The sequence below is a fragment of the Canis aureus genome, chromosome 11, assembly GCF_053574225.1.
Source record: "Canis aureus isolate CA01 chromosome 11, VMU_Caureus_v.1.0, whole genome shotgun sequence".
Taxonomy (NCBI): domain Eukaryota; kingdom Metazoa; phylum Chordata; class Mammalia; order Carnivora; family Canidae; genus Canis; species Canis aureus.
In genome coordinates, this window is record NC_135621.1 from 40110774 (window position 1) to 40118937 (window position 8164).

The 8164-nt window shown below is 38.9% G+C and overlaps 1 non-coding gene across 1 annotated transcript; it reads right to left on the reverse strand.

Moving 5' to 3' along the window:
- Nucleotides 1-1757: 1757 nt before the first annotated feature.
- LOC144324438 (U4 spliceosomal RNA) lies at nt 1758-1896 on the reverse strand. Its single transcript, XR_013389950.1, has one exon. It is a non-coding gene; the product is annotated as a U4 spliceosomal RNA (small nuclear RNA).
- Nucleotides 1897-8164: the final 6268 nt, after the last annotated feature.

Below are 8164 nucleotides of genomic sequence, written 5' to 3' on the forward strand. Positions count from 1 at the left end.
CTTCCCTTGGTTACTAACACAAGTACAATGTCAAATATGCCACAATAAAGCTGAGAACAAGAAAAGAATCAAGGGCCATGTTTTCTTTCAGAAACTGTTCATGGGTTAGTAGCAATTTAGGGTTTATATATATATATATATATATATATATATATATATATATAAATTATATAACATATATAAACATATAGACTTTCACAATTAATGCACTATAAGGCCAACATAAATCTGGGCAGTTCCAATAAATTGGGAAAATAAACAAAAACAAGCAAAAAAAAATAGAAACTAAAAGGGAGCACAGAATTGCTAAATTTTGTCTTATTCTCCAAGTCCCAGGGGATTCAGAATAAGAGATTCATGAAAAATAATGTGCATCTCTCCCTAAGGAAGGCATGGTACCCGTCTTTCCTACAGTTAACTCCTTATCTCTGATTAAAATTGTCTTTTTTATTTTTCTATAGAAGAGAAAGGTCACACTCCAAATTTGGACCTGTAGGAATGCTGAAATCAATTTATTTTTTCATATTTAGCTATATTTGTATCCAAGAAATTTTCACAGAACTAGTTAAAATTGGAAATTTGCAGGAATACATCTAAGTGAATAGTTTATTTGATTTGTAATGTAGTCTTGTTCTGACAATGCACACATACCTTAGACACAACAGAGGACAAAGGAAGTCAGGATAGATGTTAATATTCTGTCTAGACATAATTTGATTGTGACTTCTGCAGGAACCAAGCTCAACACGGAGGAAATGGAAACTTATAAACAAGCTTTTAATATCCATTTCTGACTCACTGTCCAAACAAAGACAAGTCGCTACTTAAACCTCAGAAGACCTTAGTAAGTACTGAGTGGAATCCAAATCTATAGAAATTGTACCAAAATGTAACTATATTTTCTCCCAGGCTAACTCATCTTATGGGATAATTTAGGGGAAAATATTTCTTTAATTCAAAATCACATAAGTCAATACTCCCTTATAAACCGTCTAATAGATTTCTTATATTTTGGACAATTCATCTGACAAAATTCCCAACACAAAATGTGTCAAGTTGAAACAGATGTTGCCTTACGGAATTGTTGTCTTTCATTCTATATTACAAGGAGGTAATTCTAAGCAAATGAAAGTCAATGAAAACCCTGTGAAGCATCATGCCTTCCCACAACAGACATTTAGTTACAATGATGAATATAATACAGTATCTTACTTTAAGTAGGTTTCAGTTAATTGTGTAAGTGAAGCAGAAAAATGTATGCACACAAGGATGAAGTGGTTGAGTACTCAAGGAGAGAGAGAGAGAGAGAGAAGTAATAACTGCTTGGATACAGGATGATAGCAAGAGATTAATGTTAATATTTTAGGCATAATGATAATAATGTAGTGATGTCTAAAGATCTTTAGCTTTTAAAGATATATTCTGAAGTGCTTATAAAGGAAAGAATACCATACCTGAAATTTGCTTTAAAGTATTTCAGGATGGATAGAGTGGATGGGATAAAAGTGAAAAAAAGATCAGCCATTAGATGATAATTGCTGAAGGTGATGAGGAATCTTTTACATATATTTGAAATTTTAACAATAAATAGCATTTTTTTAAGTAGGCTCCATGCCCAGCATGGATTCCAACTTGGGGCTTGAACTCACAACCCTGAGATCAAGACTTGAGCTGAGACCGAGATTAAGCGCCTGCTTAACCAACCGAGCCACCCAGGCACCCCAATAATAAGAAGTATTTTTTAATGTTAAGGAAAATTCAAAAATGAAATTAATAAAATAATTCCATTTGTAATAACATCAAAAAGAATAGCTCTTTATGGATAAATTTTTTAATTAGCAATAATCACACCTGGGATAAATTTCATTGGCTATGATAGTGCCACTGCACAAAGCTACAAATAAATTTTTTAAAAGAAGTGCAGAACTTACACTACCCTGAAAAGTGTAAGACCAATTAAAGAAGATCTGAACAATTGGGAAAATAGTCCCTATTCATGAATCGAAAGACTTATTGTTAAGATGGAAATAGTCCCCAAACTGATATGCAGATTACATGTAATTCCAATAAGAATCCCAGCTGACTTCTTTGCTGAAACTGATAACTGGATTCTTAAATTCACATGGCATTGCAAGGGATGCAGAATAGTCAAAATAATCTTCAGAAAGAAGAATGAGGAAGAGGATGAACACTCCTCAATTTCAATACTTACTACAAAGCAACAGTAATTGAGATAGTATGGTTCTGGCACAAGAATAAACACACAGATTGATGGAATAGAATTGAGAGTCCAGGAATAAACCCATACATCTGTGGTCCATTCATTTTTGATGAAGTACTGAGACCATCATCCAATGTGGGAAAGAATAGTATTTCAACAGAGATGCTGAGACAACTGGATAGCCATGTGCAAAAGAATGAAGTGGGATTCTTACCTCATACCATATGCCAACATTACCTCCAAATGGATCAAAGACCTAAATGTAAGAGCTAAAACTCTTTGAAGAAAATATGGGTGGAGTGCCTGGATGGCTCAGTTGGTTGGGCATGGTTGGGTATGTCTGCTTTCTGCTCAGGTCATGATTCTGGAGTCCCTGGATCAAGCCCAAATCAGGCTCCCTGCTCAGCGGGGAGTCTGATTCTCCCTCTGCCCCTCACCCTACTCTTGCTCTCTCTCTCTCTCAAGTAAATAAATAAAGTCTTAAAAAAGAAAAAAAGGGATCCCTGGGTGGCGCAGTGGTTTAGCGCCTGCCTTTGGCTCAGGGCGTGATCCTGGAGACCCTGGATCGAATCCCACATCGGGCTCCCGGTGCATGGAGCCTGCTTCTCCCTCTGCCTGTGTCTCTGCCTCTCTCTCTCTCTCTCTCTCTCTATGTGTGACTGTCATAAATAAATAAAAAATTAAAATAAAGAAAAAGCATGGGCATAAACATTCATTTTTGTGGATTTAGCAAAAGATTCTTAGATATGACAGCAAGAACACAAGAACAAAAGAAAAAAAGATAAATTAGACTTCATCAAAATTTAAATTTCGGTGTCTCAAAAGACACCATCAAAAAAGCAAAAAGGCAACTCATGGAATAGGATAAAATATTTGAAAATCATGTATTTGATAAGGAACTTGTATCCTGAATATACATACATTAAAAAAAACTTACAACTCAGTAATTTAAAAAAACACACCACAAATAACTCAATAAATGGGCAAAAGATCTGAATTATCATTTTTTCCAAGGAAGATGTAGAAATGGCCAATAAGTGCATGAAAAAATGCTCAACATCATTTTGGTCATCAGAGAAATGTGCATCAAAATGACAGTGAGATACCACTTTGCACCCACTCAAATGGCTAGAATCTAAAAGTGAGATGATAAATGTTGGCAGGATGTGAGGAAATTGGATCCCTCATACACTGCCGGCACATAGAAAATGGTACAGCTACTTCAGAAAAGTTTGGCATCTCACCAAAGGATTAAACATCAGGTTACCATTTGACTCAGCAATTCCATTTGTAGGTATATATTCCCAGGTCTTTTCGCTTAAGAAATGAAAAATCTGTACACGTATGTCTGCAGCAGCATTACTAGTAATAACCAAAAGATGGAAACACCACATTGCCATCAACTGACAAATGGATAAACAAAATGTGGTATGGCCATAGAGTCAAACACTTTCCAACATGCTACAACATGGATGAAGCTTGAGAACATTATGCTAGTCTCAGAAGACTACATAGTATATTATTTCATTCATATAAAATGTCCAGAATATGGAAATCTCCAGAGACAGAAAGTAGACTAGTGGTTGCCTAGGTTTGGAGGGCAGGGGTGGTCATAGGGGTTGGTAGCCAAAGGGTATGAGGGGGACGATGAAAATGTTCTAAACTTGTGGTGATGGTTGTGCATGTCTGTGAATATACTAAAATCATTGAATTATATAGTTTAAGTAGGTCAATTTTATGCTATGTAAATTACAGCTCAATAAAGTTGTTTTTAAAAAATCATCAGAACACACAGACACACATTTGGGACAGACCTAAGAATGTGGCAGTGGCATTGCTGCATAGTTAGTACATCTTTCCAAATCTAAAAAGCAAAACAAGAAATCCATGGAAAACAATTGCAACAAAACTATGGGGGGAGGTATTTTTATGAGCCTCCAAAATACAAAGGGGTAGGGATAAACCATCAACTGCCAGAAAACGTGCTTGGGAGTGTCAGCTTCTGTGCAGAAAAAAGCAGTGGGAAGCTCACTGAGCATGCACACCAAATTCCTCCAGGGTGGTGATGACTTCCTGACTTGACTCCAATTATTTCAAAGTTTTTGATTCAAAGTCTAAAATTATTTGCCTTTGTCCTTACCCTTTGGAATGCAGGGTATTTTTAAAACAAAGATACTTAAAAAAAATAAAACCAACATACACTCTACCTCCTCACAACTTTGTGTCACATTTGAATAGTGACTCCACCTTCTTCCCCTTATTCTTTCAGCCAAATTGTGTCCTGTCATTTTTAAAATACCAACTCAAAACTCGTCTCCTGAAGAAAAGACTTCTAGGATTGATCCTTCCAGATTAACCACTTCTCCAGGATGACTCAGAATGACCCCCTCTCGTTCTCAAATGCCTAGTTTCCACTGAATAAATTTCCTCCGGTTGAGGTTTTGTGCCTTTTCCAATTGAGCCTGTCCAATAAGATGAGACATTCCTGGAGAAGAGGCTGTTTTGTCTACATCCCCCACTGTGTCTAGGATATTAAGTAGCAAACAACTGGAAGGCAATTCTAATGCCAATTCCTGAATAATTGTGGGCAACTTGGGACGTTTCATGCAGCACTTTGAACAGTTCACCAACAAATGCATGATTTCTGCTTGCTCATCAAAGTGCTATACATTGCTTTAAAATGATGAGCGATCCTTAAAGAAAACAGTGTTTTTCCTAACCAATCTTGAGGAAAGTGTTGCACTATGCACAGTAAAGTTCTTAACAGCTTATCTGCTTTTTTTTTTTTAACAGAGCTGTAGCTGTTTTTAATTTAAAAAGCAAAATTGGGGGCACCTGGGTGGCTCAGTGGTTGAGCATCTGCCTTTGGCTCAGGTCATGATCCTGGAGCTCCAGAATCGAGTCCTGCATCAGGCTTTCCGTGGGGAGCCTGCTTCTCCCTCTGCCTATGTCTCTGCCTCTCTCTCTCTCTTATGAATAAATTAATCAAATCTTTAAATAAATAAATAAATAAATAAATAAATAAATAAATAGCAAAATTGTTTCTAGGTGAGCCTAAGTTAAGTTCTGAAACACATTTTCCGTAGCCCAGTCTGAACATAATTTGCATTTGGCTAAAGGAAAGAAGCGAGGGAGATATTATGCAAAGCCACTTGACTGAGCATATTTTATTAGGCTGTCCTCCCACATGAAGGGTAATAGATATACTGATGTGCAATTTACACGCTAATTAAAGCAGCTATGTAATGGACCATCTTTTCCAAACAGTTCCAAAGCCTTCCTTTCCATCTCAAACAGGTTTCACCTCTCCTCCTGGGAAAGGAAGGATCAAAGATGGACTATTAACACTTTTTTTTTTTTTTTTGCAAGCCTTCTGCATTTTCACTCTTAAAATCTGGTATCATTATGTAACGGTGTAATTAGAGTGCTTAAAATTAATTGGACTTTCAATAATGGCCAGATTTACAGGTGATGAAGGTGACTATTTAAAAGGTGAGGAGTCTGCCTCTAAACTTGATAACAACCATTTTCAAAAGCAGACTTTGTGTTTCGTTGTGTTGTGTCTCTGACGGCTGCTTTTTTCTCCACTGATGGGAAGTTAATTACTCAGCACACCCCAGAGGAATCATGTTCTTTAATGGCTAATGCAAACTTCTCAAAATAACAAATTGAAAACATAATTCACCTGTCTAATGCACTTCCCTGGAGTCAGTTGGTCAATAAGTATTCACTGAGCATTCACAGCTACAGCTGGCACGCCCATTACCCACCGGAATTTATTGCCTGCTCATCAGAAACCTCCCCCTAGCAGAGAGACCATGTTACCCGTCAGATATACAAATGACAGTTCACCCTTTCCTCTCATAAAAGGACAAAAGAGGGGAAGCCTTAAGGATAGAGTGAAGGAAGCCTCTTCTTTTTTTTTCCCACTCCTTTCCTCAGAAATAGTTCAGCGCCCGGGGCTTTGTTTTTTCTTCTTGGAAATCTTTCAAGTTCTACAGAAGCTTGGAATTCAGCACTTCAAAAATTGCCAGTCACACCAGAGCCATCTACTTCTGAACTTGGACTTAGCCGATTACCGGTGAGATCCTCTGTTCCGAAGCTCTGGGGCTTGCCAGTGACGGGGACCAAGGAGGTGAAAAGCTCTCCTGTGAGATCTGCGAGAGCCCTGAAGGTCCTTGACTCTTGCATATGCCTCACTCCGCCAGCACCCTCCAGAGACTCTGCTTGCCCCATAGAAGCAACCTCCAACACCGGCAGGGAATAGGAGCAAGCACCCCAGAACTGACCCCTGTACCCCATAACACACGTACCTAAGGGTCTGGCCCTCTCTGGCTCTGTTACCAGCTTCCCCCTTATTCTCTGTGGTTGCGACCATCACTAGATTCCTTGTGTGGCTTGTGAGCGTCCCAGCTTGCTGGCTCTCCACCCTGCTTAATCCCTCGGATATTTTGTACGTCCTCATTGTCTGGAGTGAAACAGCCTGCTTCACAGCCAACACTGGCTCCTGGCAGCTCACTTCCAGCACCCACCATGCCCCTTCAATAAGGGACTTATAGGCATGAGGTGGGAAGGGGAGTCTGGCTGCACCCCCTGAGTATATTCCCCAAATTGTCACTTTTTCAACAATTCTCCAATGACAATGTATCCATTGGTTACTCCTCTGAGCGCAAGACCACGGTGAGACAATGCTAGGACAGGACCCATGAATGCCAGATCCGCATGTGGTCCTACAGGAGTGGCACAGAGGATCAAGGAGTCCTCCCGCAGCCCCCAGCGTCACTCTTCAGACATTCAACCCGGGCCTGGCCTCCGCTCACTGGGAAGAGGGCCTGGAGAAGAGAGGCAAAATCTCATTCTTTGCTTTTTGGTTTCTTGTTTATTTGTTTGTTTCCTCCAGTTCTTCCTGCAGACATCTCCTGGGAGGCTATCTGGTGGAGGTGATCACACAGGCTTTTAGCCTACTTGCTGATTGTTAAAAAGCTGACCATCTCCCTATCCTCTCTGCAAACGGTAACTCACAGTAGTGAGTAGTAGGCGTGAGTAGTAGGCATGAGACTACTGCCTTCAAGCTTTAGACAGCAGCCACAGACGACGCTGATTCAGAAAGGCAAGAAGCAGGTGTCCATTCTTGTTTTTTTTTTTTTTTTTTAAGGACCAGGGTGTATGTGGGCCTGATGAAGTAAGATTTCAATCCAAAACTGGAAAACACTTATTCCTACCTGTTAAGAACTGGATCCTATGTTCAATGCTTTCAATATTTACCCAGAATCTTTTGTTTTGTTTTGTAGACAATTTGAGCATGGAAGCTTTGATCAGTGTAAATGTAGATCTGATCAAATATTTACTTGCAATACTTAACTTATTAACTTAACTGTAATACATGTTACAAACTATGTTCAATAATACACGAATGTAGAAATATTACTTTTTCCGTGCTCTTATTTCTTCAGTTTTATTCAGACTCTTTATGTGGTGCTGTGTAAGTATCTCTCATTACCAGAGCTAATTTTGAGGCTCTAAAATTATTTTCTAAAGCACACAATTTTTAGTTCTTGACCAAGTTGAGATATAGAACGTTTTTTAAAAAGATTTGTTTATTTATTTATTTTAGAGAAGGTGGGAGAGGGGCAGAGAATCTTAAGGAGTCTCTGTGCTGAGTATGGAGCCTGACATAGGGCTCCATCCTAAGACCCTGAGATCACGACCTGAGCCGAAACCAAGACCCTGCTGTTTAACCAACTATGCCACCAAGACACCCAGAGATAGAGAACTTTTTGAACATTGTATTATGCTGCCAATGGAAATTCCACTCGAATCACAAATATCCATTCTCATAATTAATTAAATGCATGGTATGTGCTGAAGGCTGGTCTGTACAAGCATACCCTGAATGCCACTGGTAATCACTATCTTGAGAACATACAGATCCTGTCCTCCCTT